The sequence below is a fragment of the Peromyscus eremicus genome, chromosome 5 (genome assembly GCF_949786415.1).
Source record: "Peromyscus eremicus chromosome 5, PerEre_H2_v1, whole genome shotgun sequence".
Classification (NCBI taxonomy): domain Eukaryota; kingdom Metazoa; phylum Chordata; class Mammalia; order Rodentia; family Cricetidae; genus Peromyscus; species Peromyscus eremicus.
Window position 1 is genome coordinate 122,726,754 of NC_081420.1, and position 16,361 is coordinate 122,743,114.

A 16,361-nucleotide genomic window follows, 5' to 3' on the forward strand; every position below is an offset into this window, starting at 1 on the left:
CAAGTCACCCAAAATGCCTTTTATGCCCATTTTATCTACCCTACAATCTGATTTATATACTTTCTCATCAACTGAAATGCTAACAAAATTCAACTATTTGCTGCTTTTGATAGCTCAGCCATTAACTGCTTGTAAATTTGGTCCAACTATTTAATGTTTTTGACCCTTTGTCTCTACAAACAGCAAGGAATAATGTCCTTCATCCTTTTCCCTGAGGGAGGGGAGGCTCCAAAGCAATACAGTGTGAGTGCACCTTAAAAATAGCAAGATACTATGTAAATACAACACAATATTACCATTAATATTAATATAGCATTTCTAGCCCATTGGATGTGACTGCTGCTAATTCATAAACTGAATTTCGCAGCATTTATTAGCAATGGCATTTTGGTGCTTTCATGACATCACCATTTAGTAGTCGACAGACTTTGCCTGTCTTTTCTACTAATGGCTACAAATCAATTTCATTCATACTTTATAAAATAGCCTCTCTCTTGCAGCTAATGGGGACCAACTACAGGAATAGCATCTTGTCATTTCCTTCTTCCACAAAGGTGTCTTAAGCAGCTGACTGTTCCCGCCAGATCAGGAATGTAAAGGAATGTAAACAAAGTGACAATGGGATGGACACACACACACACACACACACACACAAATGCAGAATCAAAGCAAAGATAACCAATTCATTTAGATTCCCAACAGAACAACAGTAGCCTACATTTGAATTATTTTAAAATCACTAAAAGAGCTAGAATTAGCAAAGAAATATGTTCTTTGCTCTACTGATAGGAGGAACAATAACTGTCCACGCCCCACATTCCCCAGTAGTTCCCTTTCTACGGTGTACAACTCACTTGACAAGCTAACCTCTGGACTGTGGTTCCCAGATCTCTATTTTTTCATTATGAGATTATGGTAATTCAGACAAACTTTCATCTCAAGCGCCCTCCTCTGTTTACTGACACAGGCAAACAGCTATCCATCTTTCTCAGGAAGTCATGAAGGCATAGTCACAACAACAGGAAAATGAGCCCTAACTCATCACATGTCATTAGTGTCAAAAGATGTGCGGACCTGGGCACTCAGTTCACATAGACACAGTCTCTGCACCCTACAAGTTTATGAAGTAGGAATCAACAGCACTTCCTTATTCCCTTCCAGGAGAATCTGCCCCGCAGACACCTTAATTATTAAACCCACATCAACGCTCTAAAACAAAATGGTCATTAGCTTGGATCCATTTCACTTTCCATCTTTTTGTCTCTTGCCTTCTGTTACTCAAGACTTTAAGGAGATTTGTGAGAATGAAAGAACATACAAATAGAATCAAAACGCAAAATATTTTCAAATACAAAATGCCATGAAATAATCAATGCTGAAATGAGACCACAAAGAGTGGCATACTGATGAGGTGAGAAAGGATAAACAAACAAACAAACAAAAAAAAAACAAAAGCAATTACCCTTATAAACCAAATGAGAAGCCAAATAAACAGGAGGAGAGAAATTTTATCTGGGTGAATAATGATAATCAACACTGTAGATTGAAGCCCAGAAGGGAGAAGAATGAGGATTTTTGTTTTCAAAACATTAAAAGGCAGATTTTGGATCTGTTAAAATAAAATGTATTTTCCTAAGTATGATTTCTTCTCTAGCTACTCAGAAAAATAAAACAGATTAGAATACTGTCAAGTCAAGCCTCTCCTATCTAGATCACTATTTGGTTTAAATCAGGGCCCACATTTTAAGTCATAAAGTGATAATACTGAGTAGCTTCGGTGCTGGATTAGGACAATTCAAGAGGAGAACACGTTCCATAAATTGGAGTCTTCTGAATTTAAAACGGCTCAGGGAAGGGCATCTGGAGCCATTTATTCTCCCAGTGACCAGGTTCAATTTCACAGCTCATCTGGATTTCATTAGATGGCAGGCTTACTTGGAAATCTGCAATTGCTTTAATTTCCATTTCACTTCTTGAAAACGAAGCCCAGTCCACCCTTGTAGAAATATTGAAACAACCTATCTACGACTAATGTCTGAAAGTGCCTTGATAAGCAACTAATCTTCAGTCTGATAAAAGGAGGTAGAGCCGTGATGGTTCCTGTCATTGGACTCCGTCACAGGAATGCCAGCCATTGCAAACTTCTACGGCAAATAATGAGGTCTTTCTTCTCAACAAGCCAAATGGAAGATATATAAAAATTCACATCATTTACATTTCAAATTTAATAAATAGTCAACAAATAAATATTGAATATCTACTATATTCCTGAGTTTTGGAATGAAAATTCTTCAACTTTCTGCTTATAGATGTAAAATGAAAGTTGTAAAGAATTAGAACATGTATGATTTCAGTTTTCAGATGAAAGCACTACATATATTCAAAATATTTGATTATTATTATCTGGCTACTGCTCTGAGAAAAACCCTAGACCATTATCACTATGGAGCAAAATACTACAGCACAGCTAATGTACTTGGAATATGCACTGTTCTCCAAAGACCCACGTGTTAAAGACATGGTCCTCAGCTTTGTTCTACGAAAGGCAGCAGAATCTTCAGGGTGAGGCCTGTTGCTAAGTCTCAGGTCACCGAGACAGTGTCCTCAAACAAGATTACAATGGGGTGATCCTTCTGCCCCCCTTCTTACATCCCAGCCACCGTGAGCTGCACATGTGTGTTCTGGCATGTCCCCAACCACGCCGTGTCTATCACCACAGACCAAGAAGCCGCGGAACCAATTCACTATGGACTGAAATCTATGAGAACAGGAGTCAACGAAAGCGTTTTCTCTTTTTAAGCTGGTTCCCTCAGGTGTTCTGCAATAGTGGCAGAAAGCTGTCTGACACACAAATAAAGATTGGAGAAAGCCAATGAAATATTTACTTGAGCATCTGCCTGGGGTAGGGATGTGTCTAATATCTAACAAAGTAACTTTCTTACTGTTATACACATTAACAAAGATGCCAGTATTTTCATTTAACTGGCAACTTGAGAAAATCGAAATGAAAGATAGTAAATTTCAATAAAATATTATTAAAATGATCCAATGATGAAAATATCCGAGCAAATAAAGCCCGTATGAAGGTTGGTGACATCTTCCGGTGTCATGGACATAGATGACTGCAACAGAAATACAAGGCATTAGGAGATTTGGGAAGACTTCAGCAGGTGAATATTTTCTCCTAGATTTAACTATACTTCTAACAAGGGTGGTTCATAAAAATGGGATTACCTTGCAGAAACGGGAGGGGAAACAGGGTTCCAGGTCCCAGTGTGAGATGCAATATTCTCATTCTAAGTAAAAATTATTTATTAATATTTTGAAAGAAATAAAAGACAGAGTGTGGTGATAAATTTTCATGAAAGCATCACTTGGATTCTAAGAAACTGGAACTTTTGCTGGACCTCACAGCCAGAGTTAATAATACACCTCGAGATCACTTAAGACTTATTATTCCACTGTGTACTTAGTAGTTTGTTTAACCCAATATTAAGAGAACAATAGAATAGACAACCCCACTTGTCTTGGATTCCCTTGTTTAGTGAGCTTTTATAACCTAAGCTAAGTCTAGTTTTCATCTTAAATTACGTACTCTTTTACACCCCAACCCAAAGCTGTGTGTGTGTGTGTGTGTGTGTGTGTGTGTGTGTGTGTCTGTGGGCAATAATTTGCTGAAAACAGCAAGCAGGGTGAAAGAGACCTTACACAACAAATATCTACCATAAATGTTGGAAGCAGCCTATTGCTTGGTGACAGTATGCTTGCAGTAGTGAATTCTTTGGGGTCAGGTGAAGCGAATAATTTAATCCTTTGTTAAAACAACCTCTTGAAGCTTTCTCATTCCTTTTCCATGTGATATTTTCTACACTGTCCAGTAAGGATAGAGCGAAGTTTTTCTTAGGGACACACACTGGTAGGAATAGAGACACTTTCAAATCAGACAAACACAGATGACAGGTAGGTCAGCTACAAACTACAGCCAGACAGAAAGCACACGGAGTGAAGTGGGGAATTCAACCTTGGGCTCACTATCGGGCAAATCACTCAGGAGGAAGTCTGTGATTTCGTTCCTGAATTTAACATGGAGGCAACAGAGAACTGTGATTATAAGAAGCATACCAGAATGGGAGAATAACATAACTCCAAATGCTACCCTGTAATTATGAAACAAGACATCATCACGTGACTGCAAAAGACCATGAAAATCAAAGATACTCTTAGTTCTATATCAGGAATGATATCCTTTCATCCTCAAGCCTTTGCTTATGCTACAGCAGTGGGTTGAAACCAACCCTACCCTGCTTTCCCAGGAGGCTACCAGACAGCCTGTGCACTCATCAACCCCTAAGTCAATTATCTCACTATTAATTAATTAATTGGCAGAAGGCAATATATATACATATGGCAAATATTGCCTACTTAGTGAACTCAAGGCATTCAGCATTCAGATACACCAATATCAGGTCTCATTGAAAAAAATTATTTTATTTCCGGAATATTTTACTTTACCGACTAAATCACTAGTCACTTAGGAATTAAAATCAGGCTTGCATCCATCATCTGCCTAGAATGCTCTATCAAGGAGAAGCTCAAAATCAACACATGGAAGGCCTTTTGAACAGCTTTCTCTTTCTTACTTCCTTTGCTTTGTTGGATTCAAACCCAGAGTCTTAGGCATAAGAGAAAAACAGGGCCCTGTCCGTGTAAGTCACAAGTGTAGATCTAGGATATAAAGAGTAAAAATTTAACCTTTCTGAACAGGAGTTTGGTGATGGGCTAAATCAAGTAGAAGAACTTCCATTTTGCAGACAAGAACTGGCCTAACTCAGGGCAATGGCCGTGTAAACCATCCCTGGTAAGGAGTCTACAGGAAGGGCAGTTCCTTCTAAAGCCATGACAGGTCACCAGAGCAAAGCTGTACTGTCCCACAAGCCTGTTGGTGCCCAGAGTGGCTTGAAGGCATTCGCAGTGGGCCGGATTCGGCAAGCTGAAAGGCTTCTGAAGAAGCTGGTATTTAGTGCTTAGCCTTGCCAGCACCAGGGAAAGAAGCAGCTGTGAGTTTTCTAGAGTTTTTATAGCTCCTTCCCCTCGGCAAGAAAGATTTGTTGTTTCTCTGCCAGACTCCTACTACATTTGTCTGTTTATTAGCGTCTGCGGCATTCTCTGTCTAGTAGCCAAGATCGTCATGGTGATAGCCACTTATTTACAATCTGTGCTTAGATGAATTAACTCCGAGTCAATTATCAGCTACATATCTTTATTCAGATAGAAACTCTGGCATCACTGAAGACAAGCCACTCTCGGGGAAGCAAACCCCAGAGAGGAAGGATGGCAGCAGATGAGATGAAAGGGGCATTGCAGAACCGTTCCCGAACCAGAGGGAAGTCTGCCCTGCTCTCTCTCTCTCTGCAAGCAAGATTGTTAGGAATCCAGATCTACTTTTTCACAGTAACTTAGCACCACATGAACCTCTCAGGGAGGGAAAGTCAAAGAACTGTCAGCAAACTGCTCAGAAAGGCGGCTTGATTTAGACCAGCAGAATCTTTTTGTTTCTTGCAGAGACAAAAAAGGTTTCTCTAAAAATGTTAAGCACAGGTTCCTTTACAGCATCAATTGTTTCTGAAAATATTCGATAAAGATTCCTTATATAGCACCAAAATGTCTTTGAAGAAAAAGATGTATGGAAAAGGGAGAAATACAGGAATATGTCCATCAATTTGGTGTTAAGAATGGCTTTCCATACATGCTACATCTTTAGGTTCTTCCTGCTTCTGAAGGAACCAAGGGATCACAGATTCCATTGGGGTTACTTCTATTTTCTTGTAGCACTGAGGATGAGACCCCGGGCCTCTGTCAGGAGAGGCAGGTGCCCACGGCTGAGCTACAAGGCCCCCGCTGCTACACTGTCTTCAGGCACCTTGTAGAAGCAGACAAAATGAAAGCTTGGTGCACAAATAGTTTCAGGTCTTCTTGGACTCTATCTACGGTAGGTAAGCTTTGAATTAAAGCCATCATCGCCATGTGAATCTGTTCATTCCTTTTAAGTAAGACACAGTTGAAAGCAAACAAATAAACCACAGACACTGGACTTGTTCTGAATGTGGTCCTGCTTCAGGACAACAAACCACAGATACTGGACTTGTTCTGAAAGTGGTCCTGCTGGAGGACTTGGAGCATCACTGCCACATTGAACGTGGTCCCTGAGCCCTCAGATGCATACAAGGAAAGCTGCCCTGAGCTTGCAATGCTGAGGAATACGGGCTGGATTGAGTTTCCATTGTGGAAAATGCGCATCTCCATCCTGCTTTCTCTGTACATCACAGATATGGGCTGTGAGTTTAGCCCAAGCATACAGGCCATGCTCTTTCTCAATGAAGGCAAAATAATAAGAGCAGAATCTTTGTTGTTACATTCCCAGATCAATACTGGCTATCCCTGTTTCAACTGTAATTTTCATAGGACAATTTAAAGATAAAACACGGGATGTATGACTTCCCTTCTAGCTATTTTCCTTGGCAAAACCAATAAGAACGTAAACCCTAAACCAATTTTTCTTACACATCACTAATATAGATGCAACTACAGTTCTCGGCACATTCTGTCTTACTCGGGTTAATTCCATTCCTCATTAATGTTTTTAGCATTACTTTATGATAGTGGAATAAGTATATTACTCATAAGCCATTGCGCCTCAATCAGAAGGAGACCTCACGTGATGTAAACATTGGTTAAAAGCCCTGCTACTGGGAATCTATCTGATAATGCTGAAGTCATTTAAGAATATTTATCCTGTTATTGTTGAAGGTTTAAAAGAGCCAGAATGTTAACACTTACACAATTCTGTTTTTACTTTGCAAAATTAAATTTGTATTTCTTATCCCAAAGCACTTTCTCGATCTAAGCTCAAGTCCTGGTTCTTTGTATTTGCTTTGTAAACTAGGACCTGAGACTCCCCAGATGATCTTTCTGTTATTTCAGCTGGTTCTCCCTCAGGCTTTCCTAACAGGGAGTTTCTTACAAAGACTGAAAGATGCTCTCCCTCACTGAATCGCCCACGGGCTGTCTTTTCCCCAGGGCTAGTGGAACCACCTGGCACTATTTCCAGCAAAACAGCACTATTGCAAACCTTCCGGGACCACCAGGGCCAGCCACCCTGCTCCCTCTGAGGAGTATTTGCTCTCAGACCTCAGCCAGGGTTCCTGCCCCCACTCATCAGATGCCAGTTCACTTCAACTCCACTGGTCATTTCCTTCAAAAGACCAAGTGTTAATTATTCCTGTTTGCCTATTGTCTCCCCAGATCTAGGGGAGGAAGCTGCCTTCTGCCTCTGGCACTTTCCTGACAATTCAGAGGGCTCTTTTGGCACTTTCCAGAGTCAGGAAAGCTTCCAGCCTAATAAATGACCCCTTAAATACTGTGTTCAATAGGCTGTGTGGGTTGTCATCTGACTGGGCCCTGAGGAATGTGATAAGTCTCTGAGACAGTTAAGGTAAGGGTCACTGCCCCTGCCTTGCATAGGTAACATTTTGCTAATCACTTGTTGGGTAGGAGGAGACCCTGAACTTGAACTCAGTTCCAACTTCAATGTGAGTAAATTCCTGGAGAAACTGCTTGTGCTCATAAAGGGAACAAAGTATTTGTATACTTTCACTGTCCATCAAAACTTATATAAATAGTTAAAGCAGATCTTCTGTATTATGTAAATCCAAAGCTAATTTTCACATCATGATTCTCCATTCGCAATTATTGCTGGAAATAGGTTGAGATGTACACCATTAAAGCAGTGATTTTCCACGAAATGTGAACTTGCTGAAAATGTCCTAACCAACCTATGCACTTATTGTTTCCTTTAAAGCCAGGGAAGCAAAGTGTCCAGGGAAATGGCTCTCGTCTCCCATTTGGTACTTCCAGGCACTCTTAAACATACACACAGACACACAGACCATGGAAGTGACTGGTAAACTTCTAAGTAGTGTCTATTTCCTGACAGGTACTCGGTACAGCTTTCCAGACAGGAGTATCCTTACTGTAGTCAGCCAACTCATGTGTTTCCCTTTCTTCTTGACTGCTCAGTGGCTCTGCTTCTATAGGCTGCTTTGTGTGCCCATAAATCACAGGAATTCCTGCCCAGCACAATGGGAGACACCAGCCAAAGTCTAATCAAGTTTATAAAAGTGTTACAAATACTTCCCCAGTGGCCGCCTGCTACTGGTGGCCTTAAGACAAGAAAGGAAAGTGAAGACAGAGGCGCCAAACCTTTCTCCTCTTCCCCCAATGTCAGAACTGAAACAGGAAAAAACAAAGTTGCAATATATTTGTATTCCTTGTGCTGTATGAATATGCTAAGACATGTTCTGTATGCTATGAATACAAATTTTTATTTTAAAATCTTATATGTGCATATATTTACATATGTGCTCTATACTATACTATCAGTTTTCTCCAAGCGTATGTCTATGACTCACCAAGAACTGAATAAATTTATTTCTTTAACGTTTTCTTCTTTCCTGTGTGTTTGTATGTATGTATGTGGGGATCCTTGTGCCATGGTCCATATGTGAATGTCAGAAGACAAATTACAGGAGTCGGTTCTCTCCTTCGATCATGTAGGTCCTAGGGATTGAACTCAGGCGGTCAGGTGGCAAGTGCATCTGCATGCCGCGCCTCTTTGCCTGCCCTAAAGACTGCAACAGTCTCCGTCCTACTTAAATGAGATGAGACTTAAACTGCCTTGTGGTAGCGGCACACAATGAGCAGAAGTCAAAGGAAGATACAAAGAACAAATCAAACAAATATTTCCACCTCTCTGTTTATTTGTTTTTGATGAGATGCCTGAAAGTGTAAACTTCTGATTTTAAGACCCAATGTTATCAGGATGTATCATTGAGAAGCTAACAGCAAATGACAGTTTCCAAAGTGCCTCTGTGTATTGGTGAACACGATCTCCTGCAAGGGGCAGCTTACCACAACAGTCGTGGGCTCAGTTATGCGTGGCAGCTTTTGCTGACAAGCAGCCTATTGAGCTATGAATGCTCTTTCTGAGAAATCCATAGGCTGATGTCTCCCCAGACCATCACTCAGATAATTAACTTTATCACTACTCTTCAGAGAGTTTCTGTACTTTGAATCACTAATGCCTGTGGTGCTACCTAAGAACATATACTAAAAAGTTAAGAGTAGAGTCAGGGGAGATGACTCAGTTGGTAAAGCGTCTGCTGCGGAAGCATAAGGACCTGAGTTCGCATCCCCAGAACTCATGTAACAAGGCCTGTGTGGTGATCTGTGACTATAATCCTAGTGGAGGGGGCTGAGAGAGGCAGATCACTGCAGCTCACTTAAGAGGCCAGAAATGATGTGCTTCAGGTCAGTGAGAGACTCTCAAAACATAAAGAAGAAAGACACTAGACATTGACAGCCAACCGCCACAAGCTTGCATGCGCACCACTTGCTTCCACAAGCTCACATGTACATGTGCGCGCGCGCGCGCGCGCGCGCGCGCGCACACACACACACACACACACACACACGTTACTAAATACAATTACATTAAGCATAATAGAAACAATATCTACACCTTTAATATTTTATGAAAGAGTTGAAATTGTGTATATTCTAACTTTATCCCTCAAAATGTGTGAGGGTATTAGAGATCACACTAGCATATTCAGCAGCAAATTGTCAAGGCTAGAAACACCAAGACTGCTACATTACAGTGTCGTTAATCTGCAACTGTGTGTGTGTGTTGGCCTCTAGGGGGAGCGCCATGCTCTTCTCTCACTGTTCCTGATCAGATGTCAGGACACTGTAGGAACTGTGTTTTCAGGACTGGGACTTTTAGAAGCATTGAGAGGTCAGTATAGTATCACAAGTAAGACTCACAGTCTCCATTCCTTCAATGTGGCAAGCCGACATAGTCTGTCTCTGTCTCTGTCTCTCTCTGTCCCTCTGTCTCTCTATCTCTGCCTGTCTGTCTCTCTCTCTCTCTCTCTCTCTCTCTCTCTCTCTCTCTCTCTCTCTCACACACACACACACACACACACACACAGACACTTTTGGCATTTTGGGTGAACTGGCTGTAATACTGAAGCACATTAGTTCTTTTTTCTGGCTTCTAATAGTACATGATGATATTATAGAGATGATTTGTTAACTTCATGGAAAATCAACTAGTTCTGTGACTTTAATTGTATCCCATTGCTCTCTGAATCCCACTTTCCTTACTAGATGGTTTCTGCTGCACCCCTAACCACACAACTCTGTGCATCTTTATTTGTCAAAATTTATTCTCAATGGCATTTCTTCCCAAATGAAACTGTGATCAATAACTCTTGGCAGTCTAAGGCATTTCTCCACTGTGTGATTTAATTGGCATATTATTCCTAAGGTCACAGAACAAGAACTAAACCATACAGTAAGCACATAAGAACTCAGGAGAGATGCACACAATTTTTCAGAAGCAGAAATCTGACACAGAACAGCCCCAAACCACCTAAATAGAAACCTCACCAGCAAAGTCACATCTACCAAAATGTAATCTATCTCATTGTGCACCACATGCCACCCCAGCCTTGCCAGAGCCATAGGACTTGGGCTCAGCAAATGTGCACACTGATCCTCACACCTACAAATTCAGAGGGTATGCAGACTCCCCGCCCCGCAGAAACCATTGTTCTGCCTGAGTAGCAGGTCTTCTACAACTATGGCAGTTCAGGCACATGTATGGAGGGCACACAGCTCATCCTGTGGAAAAGTGCTGTGGATATCTGCATGCTGTGAAATGTTGCTCTGATTGATTAATAAATAAAATGCTGATTGGCCAGTGGTCAGGCAGGAAGTATAGTGTAGGCAGGACAAGCAGAGAGGAGAATTCTGGGAAGTAGAAGGCTGAGTCAGGAGATGCTGCCAGCCACAGCCATGACAAGCAACATGAAAGATACTGGTAAGCCACAAGCCATGTGGCAAGATATGGATGTACAGAAATGGGTTAATTTAAGATGTAGGATCTAGCTAGCAAGAAGCCTGAGCCATTAGGCCAAACAGTTTAAAAAATATGAGTCTGTGTGTTTATTTGGATCTGAGTGGCTGCAGGCCTGGGCGGGACTGGAGATTTCCCCAGCTACAGAAAAGGAACAGGACTTTCACAGAAAAAAACATGTGGGATTCCTCATCCCTCCCTTGCATATAGTAAGTTCTCACTTATTACAATTTGTATGTGTGTGTGTGTGTGTGTGTGTGTGTGTGTGTGTGTGTATGCATTTGTGCATGCATGTGCAGGCACACCTATCTGTGTGGATATGCATACACATATGTACACGTGGAAGCCACAGGAAAGCATTGTATATTATTCCCCAGGAGATGTCTCACAGGGTTTCTCATTTCCCTGGAGCTTGACAGGATAGGATAGCTAGCCAGTAAATCCCAGGCCCTTACTGTCTCCATCTTCCCACCACTGGAATTGCAAGCACATCAACATTTTATATGTATTCTGGGCATCAAATTCAAGTTCCCCATGTTTTACAAGACTTGCTATTTACTGAGGAGCCGTTTCTCTAGCCCTCCAATTCTACCCTTTATGTATTTAGGGTACTCAAGGAATAAACTGGGCAGATCAATTAAGGTAAAGGACAGAGAGGAGAATTAGAATTGTGAATTCCAACCCTTCTAAAGAATTCATCTGAACAAGAGTGAGTTGGAATTATGGAAGAGAGGAAAAAAACATCTTAAATTGCATTTAGCCTGTTAACCTAAATTTTCAAATTAAGAAACCGAAAGAAGAAAGAACCGAAAGAAACTCAATACTTCACTAAAATGAACTTTATTTGGGCTCACCTCAGGTATTATTATGTTACTTTCCATATGGCATATGGGCAATCAACTTCTGGCCACACTAGAGTTTAGGGACTCTGGTTAAAATATACTTGAAACACAATTTACCAGTCCGTTGTTATCTGTTTAGAAACTCTCTTTAACACTTTTATTTATTTATTTATTTATTTATTTATTTATTTATTTATTTATTTATTTATTGTCTGGGTGTCTGTGTGTGGGCATATGCACACCACGGTGTGTGTATGGAGGCCAGAGGACAACACAGAGCTGCTGGTTCTGTTCTTACACCATGTAGGTCCTGGGAATAGAACTCATGCTGTCGGGATTGGAGGCTGCTGATTTACCTACTGACCATCCTGTCTCTAGTTACCTACTGGCTGAATGATGTTCTGTCATTCCTCACATGTTGTGAGCTGACTAAGCAGCTGTGTCTGGCTCACTCAGGCATTGGACGAGCTACTGGCTAGGCTGGAGCCAGATGCCCTAAGAGAGCAAATCACATGCCTGGATCCTCAACCAAGATGGTTGCAATAGCTGTCACATCTGGGACTCACTCCTTTAGCCATCCTTCATCTGAGCTTTTATTCGATGCTGGAAGTCTCCCAGGAGGGCAAAGGTAGAACCTGGAGTGCCTCTTAAGTTAGAGGACCAGAAGCCATCGTACACCACTTCTGCGGCAGCCTGCCTGTCACAGCACAGGAGAGGGAAGAAGGGACCTAAAAGGTGGGAGATTAGACTCCGCCCCTTTATAAAAGAAGAGTCTAAGAATCTTCCAGGACATCTGACCAAACACATAAACACAAAAGAGAGGATCCGGGAGGTTGGATAAGAAATGAGATGTAGACCCGTTTCTTTCAACAGAATGTGTACTTACGAACAGATGAGGAACCGGAGGACATTGGCATATTTCTCAGAGTAATTATTTTGAATTCTAACAAATAGGAGTCATGCCAATGCTGTGCTTGCGCACCTCATGATTCAGGCTCAGCAAATCCTCACTCCACAACAGTGGGGACAGAAGTAGAAGTGAGACTTTCACAGAAACTCAGCTGTGCCTTGTCAGTTTATTTACCAGGTACATATTCATTCTTATCTGCTATGAAAAACCATGGCCTTCTCAGCCAAGGGAAGCAATTACTTTAGCACAGAGAATTGTTATGTAACAACAAAAGAGATTCGGAAGTCACCGGTTTCAGGCAAGACTAACACGTTCAAAGCAGCCACTGTTTAATCACAGAAACCTCCTGGAGCAGTTCAGCTTATCAGAGCATGAGGCTAATGAAGTCAAAGCTTTGATCCCCAGATAGGCCAATTAATTTCAAGGGGAGAAATCCTTCTGTACAGAAGGATCGCCTCAACCGCACCCCTTCCTGCTGAGTCCTGTCATAACCTCAAGAAAAATGGACAATAGAATTCAATAGGAAGCATCTATTTTTGTGAATACCACATATGCTGCTAGATGCTGATAGGGCTACAAAAGTATGACCTATATAACTATGTTTCCAGAAATTTTCAGATTTGTGAAGGAAAAAATAGGACAATTCAAACATCTAATAGCTAGCAGGTGTGTCCAAACTGTGGCCTGAGCCATAAACCCAGGTGTTCTGTGTAGCCATGAATGTGACAGGACATACTTTATAAAAGTCACAATGTCTAACTACTGGAAAGTCTTCTTTCCTGTGTCTAAAATGAGTAAAAGCTGGATGAGAGGTGCAGGAGAAAGGTACTTTTTTAAAAGGAGTATAAACAATGTACAAAGGGCTGGGGGATGGCTCTGTATCAAGAGAACTGATTGCTCTTCCAGAGGACCTAAGTCTGATTCCCAGTCCTCTCCTGGCGTCTCACAATCATCTGTAACTCCAGTTTCAGAAGATCTGATACTCGCTTCTGGCCTCTATGGAATAGGGTACACATGTGGTATATGGACACACGTGTAAATAAAACATTCATACACATAAAATAAAATTCTTTTACATGTACAAAAGTAGTGATATTCACACTACACATTTAAATATGAATCGAATGGTCCAAGAGGAGAAAGTAGCATTCTGGATTTTCAAAAGGGGCTTGGGGAAGGGAGAACAGCGAAGCTTAAAAAATTGAGTTGTATGTGCATGTTAATCTAAAAGGAGACTAAGACAATGACTATGGATGCTAGTGAGGTGGGATAATTTGGAACTGTGGGAGGTGATACATGCAAGCAATCCCCGAAATTAAGAGGGGAGGGATGCAGTTTGAGGTCTGCCTGTGCTGAGAGAACCTGTCCTTGAAGAAAAATCAAGAAGAAAGTCAGAAAAGACGACGACGACGAGAGGAAGGCAGGGAGTAGGAGGTAGCCAGAGAGAAAAAAAAAAAAAGCAGAAAAAGAATCTACATTGTTTGAGAAAGTATTAGAAAACAACTGTAGGTCATTGAGCAATGAAAGAAATAAACGAAGTATTTTTGGAAGCTTATTCTGGCCACAGAGAATATGGTTGCGTGCAGAGGAAATGAATGGTCAGGAAGGAGACAGTAGTTACCCGATACAATAAATTACATGAGTACACAAAAGGCCAACACCATGTGGAAAACATCCAGAGCCCCAATGGACAGGTCACATCTCCAGGGTGAAGTGTGGTTGATTCACTGTGCTCAGAAAAGAGTTAAGTGAAAAAGAGAAAATGGAAATTTTATATAATGTTTGATAAAAGAGAAAGTGTGAAGAAAACCTGCACAGCCTCAGAGTCTTCTACTAATGACTCTGCAGCTTCTAGACAATGGCCAAAGGCTTTACTGGGACCACCCATTAAGTCTGGGGACTTCTTGATTTGTGTGTTAGGGTGGTGACCAGTTATGAGACAAAAGGTTGTGGGCAGTGTCAGGAGAATAGCTGAGGTGAGGGTTGGTGAATCTGATGTTAAATTCTCTTCAGCCACACTTAGTGTCCTAAGAAAAATGAAAGTAACTGGACAGTGGAACTTATCCAGGCTGGAAACCCAGAAGCTGCAGGAAATGTTTTAATGAAGACATCTGAAACAATCCCATCATATGGCTGTGGCTAAGGAAAGGAAGCCATGTTAAGTAAGCAAGACTGACAGGCCTGGTTAAAAAAGAGGAGGAGGAGGAGGAGGAGGAGGAGGAGGAGGAGGAGGAGGAGGAGGAGGAGGAGGAGGAGAGGAAGAGGAAGAGGAAGAGGAAGAGGAAGAAGAAGTAGAAGAAGAAGAAGAAGAAGAAGAAGAAGAAGAAGAAGAAGAAGAAGAAGAAGAAGAAGAAGAAGACGACGACGACTTGGATCCTTAGTGGAAAAAAGGAAAGACTGATATAAGACTTCCTAACTGTTAGGAGACAACACAGGAAAATATTTCAAGATACAAAAAAGGCAGGGACTTTCTAAAAAAGACAAACAGGACTGCATGGGATTAGAAAGGTTCTAGAGAAAAACAAATAACAGAATAGAGAGACATCCTAAAAAATGGGAGGTAAAACCTTTGTAGCGATTCATATAACAGGGAATTGGCACCTAGAATGTGTAAAGGTCTCACAAAGTCAGGAGCACAAATAAATGGTCATGCCATCTTAATGGTCATTGAAATCTATAATTTTATATTAATTCAAAATATTTTGCAACGAAATTCTGGGAGACTGAATTCAATTAATTATAACATTATTGATATCTGAATAATTTTTTAATCTGAAGGCCCTGTCTTAAATCTACATATACCACTTTGAAATGACACCCCAGTAAAGATAAAATACAATATGTACATGGTAAACTGATGCAAAGAGAGGCATCTACTCACAGACTGTAAAAGGGGACCTGCCTCCTGCTACATCACCAAGCACACCCAACCAAGTGCTACAGTGAATTAAATCTCACCAGACTGAAATTTCTCCAGCTTCCAACACAGCTGTGTGGTATGAACATGCACTGAGTCATTCTTTCTAAAGCGAGAATTCTCAAGTTAAGCTGCATGCTGGAATTTGTCAATAAGTTTATAAAAATTCTGCTATTCTCATGTTATGCCAGACAAAAAATATCCAGAGAGAAAGACCAAGATAATATTGTTTCTGAGAACCTCCCTGGTGACTCTAACACAGCCAGGGTTGAAAGTCATGCTGGTCAACGGGATTCCCAACTCTCCAAAAGTAAGAGGATCAGGGGGAGACCTTCTTACAAAGTGAATCTCCAGCACCCAAGTTCCTAAGCAGCCAGGCTGGGGATCTGTATGTTCAGACAGAGAGCCAGAAGAAAAGTTCCTATGTCTCAGTGAACAGCGCTCAGAGGCAAGCTGTAAAGCCACTTGAAAGCTCTTATTTGCTGGAACAATCAATTTAGGAAGCAATCTCGTCTTTCCAGATAACACCCATGTCTAAATGGCCATTCTGACCTTCCTGCTGCAATGGTCAGTCTGGCTACAATTGAGAAAATCAGTTCAGAAACCATTACAAAATGATTCTGGCCTATGGAGGGACTTCATATGATGGTCAGTGGCTGGGGTTGTCATGCCTCTCACCCCATGGACATATCATCTTAGAAATAACCACTGATA

General features: G+C 41.3%; 1 protein-coding gene across 6 annotated transcripts in view; it reads right to left on the minus strand.

Annotated features, from left to right (window-relative positions):
* Inpp4b (inositol polyphosphate-4-phosphatase type II B) overlaps nt 1-16,361 on the minus strand; it is a 359,360-nt gene that overhangs the window by 282,126 nt on the left and 60,873 nt on the right. The gene's annotated exons all lie outside the window — the stretch shown is intronic.